The sequence below is a fragment of the Pezoporus occidentalis genome, unplaced genomic scaffold (genome assembly GCF_034315485.1).
Source record: "Pezoporus occidentalis ecotype Australia unplaced genomic scaffold, CSIRO_AGI_Poc_V1 ctg30, whole genome shotgun sequence".
NCBI lineage: Eukaryota > Metazoa > Chordata > Aves > Psittaciformes > Psittacidae > Pezoporus > Pezoporus occidentalis.
Genome location: NW_026914941.1, coordinates 4,314,247 through 4,332,117, shown reverse-complemented (window position 1 = coordinate 4,332,117; position 17,871 = coordinate 4,314,247). Strand labels below are relative to the sequence as shown.

The 17,871-nt window shown below is 39.4% G+C and overlaps 1 long non-coding RNA gene across 1 annotated transcript in view; it reads right to left on the bottom strand.

Moving 5' to 3' along the window:
• The window catches only part of LOC134168106 (uncharacterized), a 70,967-nt gene extending 62,823 nt beyond the window's left edge, over positions 1-8,144 (bottom strand). Inside the window, exon 1 of the long non-coding RNA XR_009966420.1 lies at positions 8,077-8,144. This is a non-coding gene — a long non-coding RNA (uncharacterized LOC134168106). The remainder of the gene's footprint in view (positions 1-8,076) is intronic.
• Positions 8,145-17,871: the final 9,727 nt, after the last annotated feature.

Genomic DNA, 17,871 nt, shown 5'->3' with positions numbered 1-17,871 from the left:
CCAGTAACGAGTGGTGTCCCTCAGGGATCGGTGTTGGGAGCGGTCTTGTTTAACATCTTTGTTGCTGGCATGGACAGTGGGATTGAGTGTGCCCTCAGCAAGTCTGCCGATGACACCAAGCTGTGTGGTTCGGTTGATACCCTGGAGGGAAGCAATGCCATCCAGAGGGACCTCGACATGCTTGTGAGGCGGGATGATGCCAACCTCATGAAGTTTAACCATGCCAAGTGCAAGGTCCTACACCTGGGTCGGAGCAATCCCAGGCACAGCTACAGGTTGGGCAGAGAAGAGATTCAGAGCAGCCCTGCAGAGAAGGACTTGGGGGTGTTGGTCGATGAGAAAATAAACATGAGCTGGCGTCAGTGTGCGCTTGCAGCCCAGAAAGCCAGCCGTATCCTGGGCTGCATCAAAAGGAGAGTGACCAGCAGGTCCAAGGAGGTGATCCTGCCCCTCTACTCTGCTCTCATGAGACCTCACCTGGAGTACTTTGTGCAGTTCTGGTGCCCTCAACATAAAAAGGACATGGAACTGTTGGAACAAGTCCAGAGGAGAGCCACAAGGATGATCAGGGGACTGGAGCACCTCCCATATGAAGACAGGCCAAGGAAGTTGGGGCTGTTCAGCCTGGAGAAGAGAAAGCTGCGTGGAGACCTCATAGCAGCCTTCCAGTATCTGAAGGGGTCTATAGGGATGCTGGAGAGGGACTCTTCATTAGAGACTGTAGTGATAGGACAAGGGGTAACGGGTTAAAACGGGGGAAGTTTAGATTGGATATAAGAAGGAAATTTTTTCCTATTAGGGTGGTGAGGCACTGGAATAGGTTGCCCAGGGAGGTTGTGAATGCTCCATCCCTGGCAGTGTTCAAGACCAGGCTGGACGAGGCCTTGGGTGATATGATTTAGCATAAGGTGTCCCTGCCCATGGCAGGGGGGTTGGAACTAGATGATCTTGAGGGGCAGTCAACATGGCTTCACCAGGGGGAAATCATGTTTGACCAATCTCTTAGCCTTTTATGAGGAAATAACGCGGTGGATGGATGATGGCAGAGTGGTGGATGTGGTCTACCTTGACTTCAGCAAAGCCTTTGACACAGTCTCCCACAGCATCCTCACGGCTAAATTGAGGAAGTGTGGACTGGATGACCAGGTAGTGAGGTGGACTGCGAACTGGCTGAAGGAGAGAAGCCAGAGAGTTGTAGTCTATGGGGCTGAGTCTAGTTGGAGGCCTGTAACTAGTGGAGTGCCTCAAGGGTCAGTACTGGGACCGGTATTATTTAATATATTCATCAATGATTTAGATGAGGGAATTGAGTGTACTATCAGCAAGTTTGCTGATGACACTAAGCTGGGAGGAGTGGCTGACACGCCAGAAGGCTGTGCTGCCATCCAGCGAGACCTGGACAGGCTGGAGAGTTGGGCAGGGAATAACGGGATGAAATATAACAAGGGAAAGTGTAGAGTCCTGCATCTGGGCAGGAACAACCCCAGGTTCCAGTATAGGTTGGGGAACGACCTGCTAGAGAGCAGTGTAGGGGAGAGGGACCTGGGGGTCCTAGTGGATGACAGGATGACCATGAGCCAACACTGTGCCCTTGTGGCTAAGAAGGCCAATGGCATCCTGGGATGTATTAGAAGGGGGGTGGTTAGTAGGTCGAGAGAGGTCCTCCTTCCCCTCTACTCTGCCCTGGTGAGACCCCATCTGGAATATTGTGTCCAGTTCTGGGCCCCTCAGTTCAAGAAGGACAGGGAGCTGCTGGAGAGAGTCCAGCGCAGGGCAACCAAGATGATTAAGGGAGTTGAGCATCTCCCTTATGAGGAAAGACTGAGGGAGCTGTGTCTCTATAGTTTGGAGAAGAGGAGACTGAGGGGTGACCTTATAAGTGTCTATAAATATATAAAGGGGGAGTGTCACGAGGATGGAGCCAGGCTCTACTCAGTGGCAAACAATGATAGGACAAGGGGTAATGGGTGCAAACTGGAACACAAGAGGTTCCACTTAAACTTGAGAAGGAACTTCTTCTCAGTGAGGGTGACGGAACACTGGAACAGGCTGCCCAGGGAGGTTGTGGAGTCTCCTTCCCTGGAGACATTCAAAGCCCGCCTGGACACATTCCTGTGTAACCTTATCTAGGTGTTCCTGCTCTGGCAGGGGGATTGGACTAGATGATCTTTTGAGGTCCCTTCCAATCTCCAGCATACTGTGATACTGTGATCTTAAGGTCCTTTCCAACCCTAACTATTCTATGATTCTATATTGGCTAGTACATCAAGGCAAAAATAAAACATTAACAGCATGAACCTATAGCAGAAAAGATGACCTTGCCTAATGTTAATACCATCAATACTGGTATTAGAGAGGTCTTCTGTATGATCCAAAAGTGTGATGAGCCTCTCACATCTTAATATTAGATTTAACTAAGGGACAGGACAGCCTTTCAAACAAAATACTTTCTCTTCTGCCAAAAATTTTTCCTTCCTACTAATTTAGGATTGCAGTTACATTTTTGCAAGTTGCCACTATTTAAGCTACCCTGATGAATTAATTTCATTTCTCATTACTAAAGAGAAAATTGGGAAGAAAGAATAAATGTTCTGGTTAGTATGATTTACAGTTAACAACAACTGAAATTACAGAATATATTTTCCTAGTTTAGAGATGAGCAAGTTCTTTTTTTCCTCTAAAATTATGTTATTGGGAGGTTTGGGTTGGTTTTGGGGTTGTTTTTTTTTAATTTGTTTTGGATTATGAAAAAATCTTTGCTGCTAATTGGAAGATCACTTCCTCAGCAGAACACAAGTGTAGCATACAATCACTTGTGTCAAGTGACTTCACAGTTCCCCAGTTCTAGAAGTACTTCATGGGCTAATGAAATAGACTCTTGGGATACTTTGCAAAATAGAAAACAAATATTCACTGCTAAATTTGTGTGTGTATATATATGTATATAATTACAATATTCTCCAAGACTTCAATTTTAATTAGATTTATCAACAGGATTTCAGGCAATATCTCTCCCCCGAGCTCGTCTTTACTAAAGATTACATAAGAACATCAAATAAGAGCAGATAATGTCTCTGAGCTAAAATACAGGTATACATGACATTTTGCATGGCTCAAACTGCTCTAGAGGAAAACATACAGAAGCATTACCAAAACCCTGACTTGTAGCTTCAACATAAGTTCCAAGCAATGAGGTGTTCACCAGGTAGTGAAAGACATGGGTACCTGGTATCAGCTCAACTAGACATATGACAAACATTTAATAGCGTTAAGGAGAACAACTTTTGACTGCTTTATTAATCTTTTTATTCAAAATGCCAGCTGCATGAGTTATATTTTACTAATACCTCTGTTATGCCTCTAAAAATAATACAAATTGTGCACAACCATGTTTCAAAACTGGATGAACGCAATCACATCATTCTGGGAAAATAATTTCTGGATAGTTTAGATGATTTTCACCAGATAAGTAGACATAAAAATTTAATACCTTGCAGCACTTGTTTCTGCACAGAGAAAAAAACAGGATCTGCTGTAGCTAAATATGGGATACATTTGTAATAATACAATCACTATACCATCACTTTAAATGTCAGTATTGATATTCAGCATGATTTCCTATGTATGATGGCTCAAGTCAATTATAATGACAGATAGCATCCTACTGGCTTATCTGATTACCTCTGACCTTTTAACAGCTGCAGAAAGCCAAAACAGCCTGAAAGAAGAACTCATGCATATATGACACAAAGCTGAAATATCATCTCTGAGCCACAGTCAAGAACACATTGAATGTCAGCAGATTTCTGACAAATCCTATAGCAAATAATTTCTTGGATGGTTTGGCACCACAACAGCCTGTCATTTATTATAGCTGAGTACTGACAGGAGACAAACTTGATTAATTTTATATCAATACATGATAAGAAAGTCATTACAACACATTTCATTTTAAAAACTCAGACTCCACTCCCAAAGTAACCATTCATTTTAATTATTTTTTCTTCTATCAGAAGCTTGGTTAGATAACTTAAGGCTGCATGGATTTCATAGGGAAATATTATGTGTGATAGAGTATATAAAAAAAGTAAAGCACATTGTTCGAACAACAGATTACTAACCAGCTAGTCTAAGAAATCTCTTCACTGCTCAGGTATCCTTGTCCAATCCTCAGAGATAACTAGTCATGAAGTAGTCTGATAACTAATCAAAAACTTATCTTTGTGCTGCAAAAAAAACAAAAACATAACCTCCCAACACAATTACCTACAGGAATTAACATACTAGATCTCAAATATTTTCCTGTGTTTTAACTAGAAGTAGTAAAAAAGTAGAACTAGAAAGAAATAAAGTGAGTTTTATTTTGTATTTCCAGTGTAATATAATCTTCATTATCTTACAGCTTGGAAGTACCTGCAGTATGCTGATTTGTGCATTTATAACAGACCTTATCTTTACCCTACAGCATTATATGACAAAATCAGAAAACATATTCATTCCCTAGAGTTAAGGAAAATCTGTAAAGCCCCCACATAATGCATCCCCATACCTCGCTCCCAACTGTTACTCTGAAAAAGCCATCCCACAGGTAGCCGCATCTGCTTTTGACAATAAGCTGGCATTAATTCAAGTAATCTTTGTAACCTTTAATTAAATTCCATGGAATTCTCCTTCAAACTGGTAATGTTGGTTAGAACCTGTTTTAATTCTCTCTCTCAAAAAAAAACAAAACAAAACCAAAACCCCTCTTACCTCATCACCATTAACAGAATGATACAACAGCAGTTCCACAATTAAGTCAAAACTTCAGCTGTACTTCAAGAACCACCACAGCTATCACTATCTTTATCTGGAACACAGTTTCACCCCTTAGAAATCAGTGACACCATAAGTTACCTCTACTGGGAGTAAACCCGGAGAATCAAAAGTACAATAAAACTCAGTGGTTACATTTATAGACAAATAAACTTTAAAGAAGAAAAAAAAAAAAAAAATCAATTAACTCCTAAAATTTTGCAATACAACTACATTTTTAATATCTGTAAAACTGAGAACAATACAGAGAAAAGTAAAATATCTATAGATTTTGGAAAGAGAATGTATATTTTTATCTACAAAGGAACTATTACAAAAGAAATTTAACACAGATGGTTGTAAAGGTCAGACTAAGAGGGCAGAAACCTTTTGGGGCCTGTCAACACTTTTGACAAATTTAATTATTCCCAAAACAGAGAAGTTTTTGATGCTATGGAAAAGTTAAGGAAGAGAATAAGGTTTATGCTGAATTTATAAGTGGGAGACAGAATAGAGGAACAGATAGATGCTGTGCTTCCCATCACCTGTGGCAATAAGCCTCAGTGTGACTGTCAGCACGTTTACTGTCTTTTGTCCAATGAGTACATCTGTTTTAGCAGAGGAAAGTCAAAGCAAGAAGGCGGAGTTGCCTACAGCTTGAGGCAAAAGACTGTTGAAAGGAGGGAGCCTCAAAAGGTAAGAGAAAAAAAAGACCTCTTCTATGGACTCAAGAGGTGTCTGTGTGGCACAAGCCAGAAAGCCACTGAACTGAGTGAACTTGAGCTGAGGGCAAAGGTCTTTTCAAGTACTGGGATAAATCAGAATTCAAAACCTTTTTACTTATATTGTCTTACCTGTTGACTTCTACTTGCCCATAGAAACTAATTATGCTAGCTCATGCTGTAAAGCAAAAGCTGTTATTTCTCGGTCGCTTGCTTCAATTTAAAATCCTTTCTGATCTCTCTGGAAGCTCATTTTAAAAAAGGCTTGCCCAGGTCCTCTTAAAGGTCCCATCACACCCACACATCATGATCTCACCCTCAGTGGCACCAGCTGCACATTTCCTAGGGCTCTGGCAACCCAAGCGTATTATCATTGCCTTACCCCAAGGACTCTGCCCAGGCCTACAGCGTTCCCACAGTAAAAATAATGACACCTGATCCAACGGAATGGAGACCTTTTCTCCAATGAGTTTCAGAAAACTCAATATATTTAAGAGATGAAAGAATGCAATTAGGATAGTAATACATATCAAACAATGTTAATAACCTTTATAAGCAGAGAGAATACCCAGTTTATTCAGCTATCATAAAACAAATATTAAACATACATTGGGAAAAAGAAAAGACATGTTATTTCAGTTCAGAAAAGCAATTAAAAAGTGAACAGAATGGCTTGGCAGCTGCACAATAATCCCCTCCAATATCTCAAACAGCCCACACTGGTGCAAGGCCCTCTACCCAGCATCACCAGAAAAGAATACTGCTGCAATCAGTGGAATGTATCCAATTTACTTCAGGTGTTTCTACTACAGAGGAATCAAACCAGTAATAACATAAGTTTTAAGTGAAAATGTGTGATATTCACATATTCCACCTACAAACAGTAACTGAGAGGAACGTGACAGAACCTGTTATTGTATTCCTTCAATAAGCAACACCAGAAGTTACTGACTCGGGAGACCCAACACAGTCAGTACATGTCTGCAAGAGCACAGCAGTCTCTCCTGTGAAATGCACTACAGAAAAGGACTTCTATTTGTAAAGCATCAGATACATGCCATAACACCTATTACTAAAGAAAAGTCAATTAATGTGCAATCCAAACCTTACTTTAGAGTATTATCTGCATGCAGAACAAAGTCAGTAGCAGTAAGAGCATGCTAGTTCCCTGAAGAAGTGGAGAAAATGAGGATGATTAAATCAATACTATGACAATTAAAGTTTTGCTATCCTACTAGTCAACTCAGTAAACACCTATTGTGCAGGGAGGTAATGTATTGGAAACAGGCTAATTAGGGGAGAACAGACCAGTTAGTGGCTTCCTAGGAAGCCAATACTACTGCATAGTCCAAGAGATGCTTTACAAAAGAAATGCCTGTAAACCTGGCTATCAGATATCCTATACAGCACCATTTTTATGCTTATGCTTACAGTAGTGCTTTCATTTAAAACCGTCAAGTGCTTCCACTTCAGTTTAGAAGCCAAATTTGTATATTAGATAATGTCTATGAAGCATTTGGGAACCAGTTATTTTTTTGAGGACAAATGAAACAAGGAGTTGAGCATATAAGTTTTGAATTGTAATGCTAAAGCCTGCCAACTTAATTTTCACATCAAATACTGAGGTGTTCAAAAAAGGGTAAATCCTAAAAGTACAACTAAGGTGGAAAACAGAAAAAGGGTCCCAAAGTGCCCAAACTGACCTCATTCTCTTTAATAAACTGGTCTTTAGCTGCCAATAAAGTCTTCAAGCTTCCACAGAAGATACCTTCTCTTGTGCTTTTAAATCAGAAACCACAAGATGCTTTGCAAAAAGATTGTTAAGGTTCTTTTCAAACTCAGATGGTGACGCTTTACAGTAACTGGACTTAATTTAATGCTCAATTAAATATTAATTGCTTGGTGACACTACTCATAATCATCAAACTAGTTAATGTTTATTAATAACCATTTCTGATAGAGTATAGCACCACAGATCTCTTGAAAAGACAAAAATAAATTTGACATAGTTCCCAGCTGAACAATCCATGAAGTATATTTCCCTTGCTTTAGGGCTCCGTTGACTTTAAGATATTTTATATTTTAAACCAAATAAAATACATGTAATATACCACAGAGATTAGGATAGAAACATCACACAGAACTTGAAATCACTGAGACAGCATTAGTGGGGCTACAGACAGACTCACCTTAGTTACTGCTATCTCAAGACAAAGACTTAAGTCTTCAGATATACAGGACTTTGGTTCCATTACAGAAAACAGAGACCAGCATTTGGATACTAGACTATTTCTTTTCAAACAGACCCTTTTAATATTTTTAATCAGATGTGTGGTTACCCAGATTCACTGCAACAAAAAAGAGAGCTATTTATTTCATCATACCTTTCTCCATTCTCATTCCTATCTTAAAAAATACTGGAAGTCACTTCAGTGCAAATGCTATAAATCATCAAGCAATTGCTACCTCACAGTAACTTTTAATATTATCAGACACTTGCAACATCCCCATCTTAAATTAGCAAAGCTATTCTCTGACAGCCAGACATTTTAATACTCACCTTGCTAGCAGCACTCTTTCCTCATACGTTGCTCACATAACAAACCTAAATCCAACTCCTAACCCTCTAGAGGTAACTTCTTCCCTTTCTGCCTTCTGGGCATTAGGTTTTCACAGCAGCTGATTGTAATTCATAACTTGATGTTAATGGGGGTGGGAGAGTAATTAAGCCCTTCGTCATTCCCTCTTGACCAGCTGCCTTTAGGTCATGCGTTTAGAACTATGGAGATCAGGCATTACTAGAAAACCAGAATATAGTATATAAACACTTGAAACATGGGTTAAGTATGTGAACATAGTCAACATAGAAAATTTAAACTACTGCCACACAGAGCAAGTTTTTTACTCTAGGCAATATGAGTGGGTTGTTTCATTTTTTTCACTTTTTCATTTTGGTCAGGGGGCCTGAGGTGATGACCTTCTACTATCAGAACCTCACAGAAAGCTAATTGTGGCTTTGAGCAATTCACTTCCTGTAGGAGTGTATGTGTTTGTAACGTGTAGGTACAAGAGGAGGTCATTAATTACTCTCTGGAGAAAAATCATAGAACTCAATAGACCAGCAAGAGGAAATCCAAATCAAACATCAGCTGCTCTAGTCATTCTAAGGCATAGCTTTGTCAGGAGCAGGGTTGATTGGTTTTGTTTTTTTTGTTTCTCCCTTCACCCCCCATTCCTGTTGCACCACCCAGGTGAGAAATAAGTCTAACACTTACCAAGAAGTTTGCTTTCTAACTGCTCTCCTCTGGCTCTACTACATTTAGTAAGAGTTGCTAGAGAGACCACCATGTGCAGTTGTCTTAAGTGACCTATGCATTTGATATCTTGTTCGGATGAGCAAGTGTGTACTGCTAGGATCATCTATAGGAAGTTCACATGGTGCAAATATGGCACAGTCAGTTCCAGGTGCAGATCAACACAACTAGAGCAACGCAGGGTATAGAAGATAGAAGTTAGTCCTGAGTCTGTTTGGTAGTTGAAAGAGGAATGTCCATTCTTCTGCCTACAGCACATACATGCTTTAATGCATAACCAGCTACCATCATTGTACTTTTCATCTTACGGTTTGGTACTCCAGCAGCCTTTAGTATGAGAATGATACATTTTCTGTTGAAATCCTTTTCTAAGTCATGTTTCCTCTGGTCCTTCTAGTAATTAAAATAATCCCACTCTCACATTCTACTGTGAGCAAACTTTCTTCAGTTTTAATTACTGGCTTTAAATCACTTCCAAATGACAAAATTAAATTTTATGTAATAAATCAATCATTTTATGAAATTCATATCTAACCCAGTAAATCATACTCAAACTTTTACCCTTTTCCAGAATTCATTTGGTAAAGTTTACTTATGAAATCAGATTCTCATCTATTTTTGGTATACATACTGTGAACACTTAATTTTACACACTTGAGCAATCTCACTTGTATCAACTATACTTCTTATGCATTATTTATACCACCATGTAGATAAGTCTCAACATGAAATTATCATCTGAATGTTCACTCCCAAATGTAATGTCTTAATTGTTTAGTATGTGCTAATTTTCTTAAAATTGCTTCTTTAATCATTTAAAGTAATTATAAAAACCTTCTTCTTTTTCAATCCTCAGCATACAATTTAAAGAGATCAAAACTTTTTTCCTTGAACATCACATGCTAGTCAGAAGACTGGGCTCATGTTGGGGCAGGAAATACAGAGGCACCATCCTCGCAGAGGTGAACCCAGGTATGAGCTCTACAAGGCAAACAGGACTGGCGGTGCAGAGGAAGAACTGAATAATTCACCAAGAAGGTTACCTGCTGTGCTGTCTAGATGTATCTTAAGTAGTTGTTGCATTACCTTGATTAAAACAAGTGAGTTGCAAAGGGAATGGAAATGCCTGAGTCCTCATTTTCAGCTAACTTGATTGGGAGTTACCTCAATGCCCCTGGAGTGCATCAATACCCCAGATACTTTAATACCTTAGATACTGTCACATGAACTCATCAGCATGTAACATAGTTCACAACTATACTTAATTAGTAAAGCGTTTTTCCCCATTCTCTTAAGACATTATGACTGAATACTTGTCAACCTACAACCCATTTCCAAGAGTGACTAAAGGTTGTAGCAGAACAGCAAGTTATATGATAGTCTTTCGCAGAGCTTATTAACACTATCAGAATTACTGGTGAACAGGAACAGCTCTCCCTTTGGTGTAGGACAAAGGCGTGTAAAATGTTATTACCTTCCTTCTGGTAGCTCTTTCAATAAAAGTCGTTTTAAACAAAGCCAAGAAAATGACATAGATCTTTTCAGTTTTCCCGTGAAGTAATTACAACTGTACATCCTTTACTTTCATGTAATTTCAAATGAAAATTAGTCAGTATTAAATATTGATTGCTTTTCTCTATCATTAAACTTACTGAACTAAGCATTTTATATTGTCAAAAATGACATTTATGGTTTAAAACAATACTATCAGTAAGTCTTATTAACTGGGCTATTCTATATACAATTTATGAATATGTAAATACAGGATTATTTCCAAGCCCAGCATCTTTCTGCAACTTTTTCAAATGAAATAAAAGCTTGCTTTTTTTGAAAATTAACAATTGAGTCTGTAGGTGGCACTGCTTCTCTTCAGGAGAGAAGACAAGCACTTAACGATGAGATGAGTCCAACACATCCTGGTGAAACTGCTGAATTTAAAAGCAAGGGAGACATCTCTTAAGGAACATAATTAAACTAACCATATGTATGATATACACTCCAAATCTGCTAATATACTCTCTCTATATAGTATAGTATATGTCGTGCCATTTCTGTTTAGACTGCATGTAATTAAAAGAATATGAATATCAAGAATCTTTAAGAGATTTATAGAGATTAAGGTTTAACGAATTAATGAATTAAACAACCTTGAGTGACAAAAATTAGTTTAAAAGATACAGGAGAGTGTAGAATTCAGCAAACAGTACTTACTAAATCCCACAAAAGGGTTCATGATTTAGAGTAAACCATATAATTCAGTGTATTTCTATTGTCTTGATGTGCCATTCCAGTACGCATCCATCCTTACCTCAGACAAGGTTTGGAATAGTCATAATAATTGGAAGTTTAATAGCAGCTTTTGACTCTCAGAATGCAGACACTGTAGATGTAACAAAGTATCCAAGGGAACTCTGATAATGTACTTGAGTTTTGGTACTGGCAAGTGCGTACCATAAATGTATGTACAGATCTCTCACCACTGACAACACAAAGCGAAGGCCGCTGCTATGCATTTGAAACAGCAGATCTCTACATTGATTTGTTTTTTAACAGCATGTAAATAGGACACAATCAGGTGTTTTGCTGAGGAACATAAAAGCTGAAACTATTGTTAATTATGGAACCCTACATCATCATAAGAAGATACTAAACAAGACATACTTCTAACAACAGACTTGCTAATTACACTGCGGTGCATTAAAATATGAAGGCCATGAGTGAAATATACACACCTTTGTCACTGCTCTGTGACAGCACTTGCACATTTGAGGCACAGAGGGATCACAAGTTCCCCTATTCCACCTAACAGAAGCTTCAGGCTCCCAAACACTGACACTCCCTGTGTTCTTGGTTTGAAATTTAAAGCAGTCTTAGTCACAACCAGCATTTAGAAATGGCAAAAAATTTTTCTTCAGAAAAATACTGTGTCTAAACGTACTGTACGTTAAATGATTGAGTGCCACGTCCTGCATATAAAAACTGGTATATGCAAAATGCGACAATATGTCCTGAAAACATTTCCTAGATTTCTGTTGTCAGGAAACCTTCAATTCAATGCTAAATGTTAAAAGATTTATTGGCATGTAAACATACTCAGAAGCATATTTTTCTATGAGATAGACTTAACAAATCTGGAGATGATATGGCAGGTCATTAGACATGATAGGTAAAAGGTGTTATCAACTAGTAGAATTATTATTTATTTGCCTCAAAAGCAGTCAAAATCTCATCTGCATTTCGAAACAAATAATAGTTCCACAATATTTTTTACATCTCTATATTATAATAATGCCCCATATATATGCCTATATTGTAAAGGTCCATTTATTATAGGAATTCTGTATTATAAGAATGATATCCTCATTGTGTAGAAAAGCTCAACGCATTTTATAACCCATAATTGAAACCATACAGCGTCAACATGAGTAATAAATTCACTCTATTTTGTAACTTGGAAAACAGATAGGGCAATTTCTCTACCATCAGGCGCTGGACAAGCTAAGTCCTAGGAGATTTCATCTTTATTTCTACTCTCTAGCAACAAGACTATCAGAACATAAATAACCATTTCTGTATATAAATATTTTTAAGTTTTCCTCTCCCTCGTTCTACTGCTCCTCTCTCAAAGTTTGTGTATGTTGTTTACATAAAAGAAAACAGGTTCCTGCATATCAAAATTGAGATTGACTATGGATTTGTGTATCCTAAGCGGTTCAAATTTCAGGTAGAAACTTAAAAATGTGTTTTTGAAGTATCCAAAAAGAATGCATGCTTTTTTTTTGGTGTCACAAGAGCATCACCCAGCAAATGCAAAATTAGAGAAAGAGCAACAGCAGCAGCAAAGGAGGGTTATCCTCAGGGGAAATCAAAAGGGATGGGCTATTCTCTAGCTGCACAGATCCTCTTTAAAAACCCTGAAAAAAGCATTTAAGGACATATCTCAGTCTGCTATTTCAATGTCTATCTCTTGCCTGCTGTTGTTTTTCTAGTCTCCAGTGAAAGGTATCCTGCAGTTTACAATGCTTTGAGGCCTCTTCCTCCTTGGTACCATTCCTGAGTGAGTAATTCTATTTCAATAGCTTCTGTGTGTAAGATGCCATTTTACACATTTCATTTCCCTGGTTTTGTAAGTAGCCACCAAAGAAAAGGAAAGTAACAAAGGTAGGACAAAGGGAACCTTCACTCTCATTGCCCAGTAAGGACACAGAGAGTGGCAGAAGGGAAAGGGAAGGAGACAGAAGCAAGTTCCAGCCACTCCAGCAAGAACCTACTGTGAGATCATTTACATCTTGTTCCAGTTTCATGGTATGTTTTTTTTTGCAATTACAAAATCTGCATAGGATCTTTCCCCAAAGCTGGCATGCCATACTGAGACACTTTGGTCCATTATGTAAACAACTTGGTCTGACCTAGGCCTGAAGGAGCTGATTGCACAGCTGATAGTGGTTTACCTGCCATTTCACAGCCAGACTCCCTCTTGCGCAGCCTTTGTAGGCTTAGACAGTGGCAAATCTGCTCCTCTGTACTTACTGGGCAATCTGCTAACCCCACACCTGTAAGGTAAAGTAAAAATAAAGATTATTTTCAATACACAAACACAACAGGTAAATATTCTGTGCAGACTGAATCAATGGCTCATTTAAAAAAAAAATTCAGTTTCAAATTAAAAATAAGCAAACTAAAAGCATTTTAATATTACTGTGCCTTCATCAAGAAGGAAAGGTCCCAACTTTTAACAGCTGTTTTAGATGTGTTTCTTGATGCAGTTTATTGAATGAATGCATTCTGAGAGCTTTAAATTGAGATTTATTTGTCCTTTTGCTAATCACGAATCAACCTTCTTTTAGATCAATTAACTAAATCACTTTGGAGGCAGCTCAGTGCATTCTTTATGGATGAAAATCTTTGTTCTTTATTGCCCATAATATCTCTCCACCCCAATAGATACAATTAATAACCTACTTGCTCACTAGTGTTTGTAACTTCCAATGTTTCACAGCAATTCATTTCTTATGACTTGCTAACAAAAATAGATCGGAGTAAAACATCAATATTAATATGTGCTTACATTCTCCCTTCTGTTCTTTCAAAAGTACTTAGTTTTCAGAAAGAACTTTATAACAGTATTACTCACGTCACTATAAAACCTCAATGATTTTTTTACAAAACTCTTTACAAGTATAAATATGTTACCACTGCAATGCATACTAGTGGTTCTTTTTTCATGTAGTACACATAATACCATGACAAATTTAAAGTTTCCACTCTGAAATTCCTCTACAAAACCTATTCCATTACAGCATTCATTAGTACAGTAAAGAATCTGGTCCTAACTTCTTCTGCAGTTTCAGCAGGACAGGGCACTTGATATATTTCCTGTAATTGTACCTATATCCTTCCTTTTGTTAAAAATCATCCTGAGATGGTAATTATTCTACGTGAGGGCCAGGGATTCAATAACAGCTGAGAAAAACCATGGCCTGCCAAGAATTGGACTGCTTTGCTCAGAGAGCATTTGAGTCAATTTACATTTAATGAAACAGGCCAAAGGCTCTCTGGCCATCTCAAAATGCGGTCCAGCAGCCTCACAATCCGCGCTGTCTTGTTAGCTCAGTTTTGAACTTGTATGTGAGCCCAAATCCCTCACTGCACATACTGTGTTAATTTGTACTTGAGCTTGGTTCTGGGAGAGCCGGCCATGCCCTGGCAGCTAAGCTGTGCTGTTACTGCGAGCAGCTCACCAACCTGCCCTGTGAGCTCACCTTGACTGAGAGCCGTGCTCCCAAAGCTGTCGCTTCGGACAGTTCCCCAGGCCCAGAGTGAACCTCTCCCTCAGCATCCGCAGCTCTTCTGTACAATGTCAGGCACAGCGGAGCTCCCGTCCTGCTGTGGGAGCCTGGGCGGCCCCAGCCACTGTGGGAGCTGCCTGGACAGGGCACTGTGCCTCGGCAGTGTCACACAACGACTGGTCCTGCAACTCTTGTCAGGACTTATGTCCACTGTGTGCACGGGCAGGCCAGGAGCCGAGGGCTAAGTCTCTTACTTTGTCATGACTCTTGGCCTTTTTGGAGGCCTGTTTTGCAGCATGTCAGCTGTGAAACTGCAGATGGCTGAAGGTACAGCCACGTTTCTCAGTGACAGGCACTCCAGAAAGCCCTGCTCACCCTCTAAGGTACGGCCATGTTTCTCAGGGAGAGCCACTCCAGAAAGCCCTGCTCACCATCTAAGTTACAGCCATGTTTCTCAGCAATAGGCGCTCCAGAAAGCCCCGCAGGCAGCGGGTGTTGATGCTGCGTGGGACGTGTGAGAGGCCTGACGCCGAGGTGGCAGGCATTTTGGGGCTGTACTGGATCCAAGGACTCCGTTCTGGCCGGGGAGGTGAGGCAGGCTGCCCGGCCTGGCTTCTGCGAGGAAAGGCTGGGGCTGCCCCCTGCCGGACACAGCCGGCTCCAGCTGGTTCCTGCCGGGCCCCTCCACAAACAGGCGCTGCCTCGTCAGTGAAGGGAGCGGCACCTCTGGGAAGATGTGTTAGAGGAACGATGAAATGTTGCCTGGCTGCGAAGTGCGAGGGAAAAAAGTGACCCTAGGGAAGCACAGCCAGTGGAGGAGGAGGTGCTGCACACCCGGAACAGAGTTCATTCCCCTGCAGTCCGTGCAGACACCGTGGAGGAGCAGGTTTTCCCTGCACACACGGAGAGGACTTCTGCCTGTGACAGTTGTTGGTAAGATCTCCTTGTCTTATCTTGACCCAGGAGGTTTTTCATGGCACTGTCTCCCTCTGTGCTGCAGAGGAGGAGTGTGAGAGCAGGGGGTGGGTATCTGGCCTCCAGCCAAAGACAACCCTCCACAAAGGAGAATCTAAACATTCACAGTACACATTTTCTATCGTGGAGGATGATCAGGAGCCGCAGAGAGTGCAGTGACTCTGTGGCATAAAAGCCTCTCTGCTTTGATGTATCCAGTGCCTGCTGGCTGGTGTGGCAGTGGTGATGGTGTTGCAGGTACCAAACAGCAATGGTGGAGCAACTTTTCCTGCTATTGTCTCCAGTGCAGGTATCTCCCTTCCCTCATCTTGTCAACAAGAGGTGGCACACTTGTGTAGTATACTCTGTGGATCAAAAAGAGCTGATGTATTTGAATTTGTGCTATAAATCTCATTGTAGAGGGCTGGGATGACTAGGGTAGACAATATGACAGCTAGCAAGCCCAATTTATTTCATTCCTCCCAAAATGCCGTGCAAATGTGGCTTGGCTTGTCAGCTGCCACAGGTAAAAGGCTAGAAAAATAAGGCAGATCCAGTGCAGTATGAAACAGAAAAACTGCTCCCTTCAAATATTGCTAAGATCATTTTGCCAATGTTCATATACATTACTCTGTATCATCATCACTGCCTAAATTCTTTCTTCATTTGAAGGTAAATGGCTTTCTTATGATCCTTACTAAGGCTGCACTGAAAACTAAAGTGAATGTGGATAGTTATTGTTATTTTTTTTTTAATATAATTAATGTTTCCACGTCAAATAAACACATTCTGAGGGCTCAACAATAACTTTCTGTTAGGACTCTTCCAGGTTGGAGAAATGTATGATTCCAATTCTCCATTCTACTACTGAACTTAAAATAGGTTACATGTTTTGCAAAATTCTGTGGGATTTTTTAGATTCCTATGTCATTTGTAGGAAAAAAGAGATCATCAAAATATATGTACAACACATTTTCTTTCTTATGAGAAAAACCTGCTAAAGTTTCAGCATCTGTGAAACAGCAACACTCAAAGATATTGGTAGGATTCAACACAAAATTGTCTACATATTCCTGGGGAGAACAGACTACAAAACTGTTCCTATGCATAACCTAACTGCAGGTTAAAGCTGCTGTGAATTAAAGCCTGAATTAAAAAGCAGTTGAGAAGTTTTTCCTACATCATGATCATTAATTATATAATACTAACAGCAGCAGCAACAACAGAAACAACAACAGTATTAATGCCTAGCACTGGAAAACCAACTCAAGCATGGAATTCTCCCCACTGAGACACCTACATGAGTAAAGAACTGTAGTTTTTTTCAGATATTCTTTGTCATCTCCCTTTCCCAAAGCTATAGGGCTCTGGAGAGTACTAACTTTTCCAGTTAATTAACCTAATTCATCATGCAATTTTAATGTCAAATGTTACACTATTCTTAACTCTCATTTCAAAGACTCATCCAGAAACATATTAATTTTCTCATTTAACCTGTGTATTTTACTGTTTTATTATTTCTTGGTATTCTTAGGACTATTTCTTTTCATATGGCTAAAGTGTTAACTCTAAGAAATGTCAAATAATAGAGTTCACTTTACTGATTCCCAAAGTAGACAGAATACATATATATTTATGCATTGGTCAGTCCCCATATTGTATTTATGTTGTCCTTTACTGTCTTGTAGACAGAGTTCTATCCAGCATCAATGAAAGTTTCTTCCCTTTTTTTAAATCAATAATAAAATCAGTTTATTTAATGTAAATATCCTATTTTAAAGTAAATCCATACACTATAATTAACAGAAATACAAAGAATTTTTTTTTTATTTCAATTTGAATTTGTCTATGTATTTCAGTGGATTTGCTTAAAAATGGCTCATATCTATTTATTTAAATAATGTAAAGAATCTTTTCTGCCTGAGATAGGTTTTAGTGCTTTTATTAGTATTAAGGGTATAATCTCAAGCTAACTGCACTGTGCACTGCTTCGCTGAATAATACCGAAAGGAATACTGGAAAAAAAAGCATGCATCTCTTGCTTCATTGCTTTGTACAAACACTGCAGGAAGAAATATCAAAGGTAATGTAAGATGGATTTCAAACTGATCATGCTATCGGAAAGTTCAGTAGTATCCTTTAAACTTTTAAGATGGCTTTGGGGCACCACTGCAGAACTAAGATAAGAGAACAGAAATGACTATTCTTCCAAAAGAACACTCTACCTGTATGATGTCAGGTTGTGGACCATGATCAGTATTTTGCAGCTTAGATGTCTATCAATGGTAGATAAGGCAT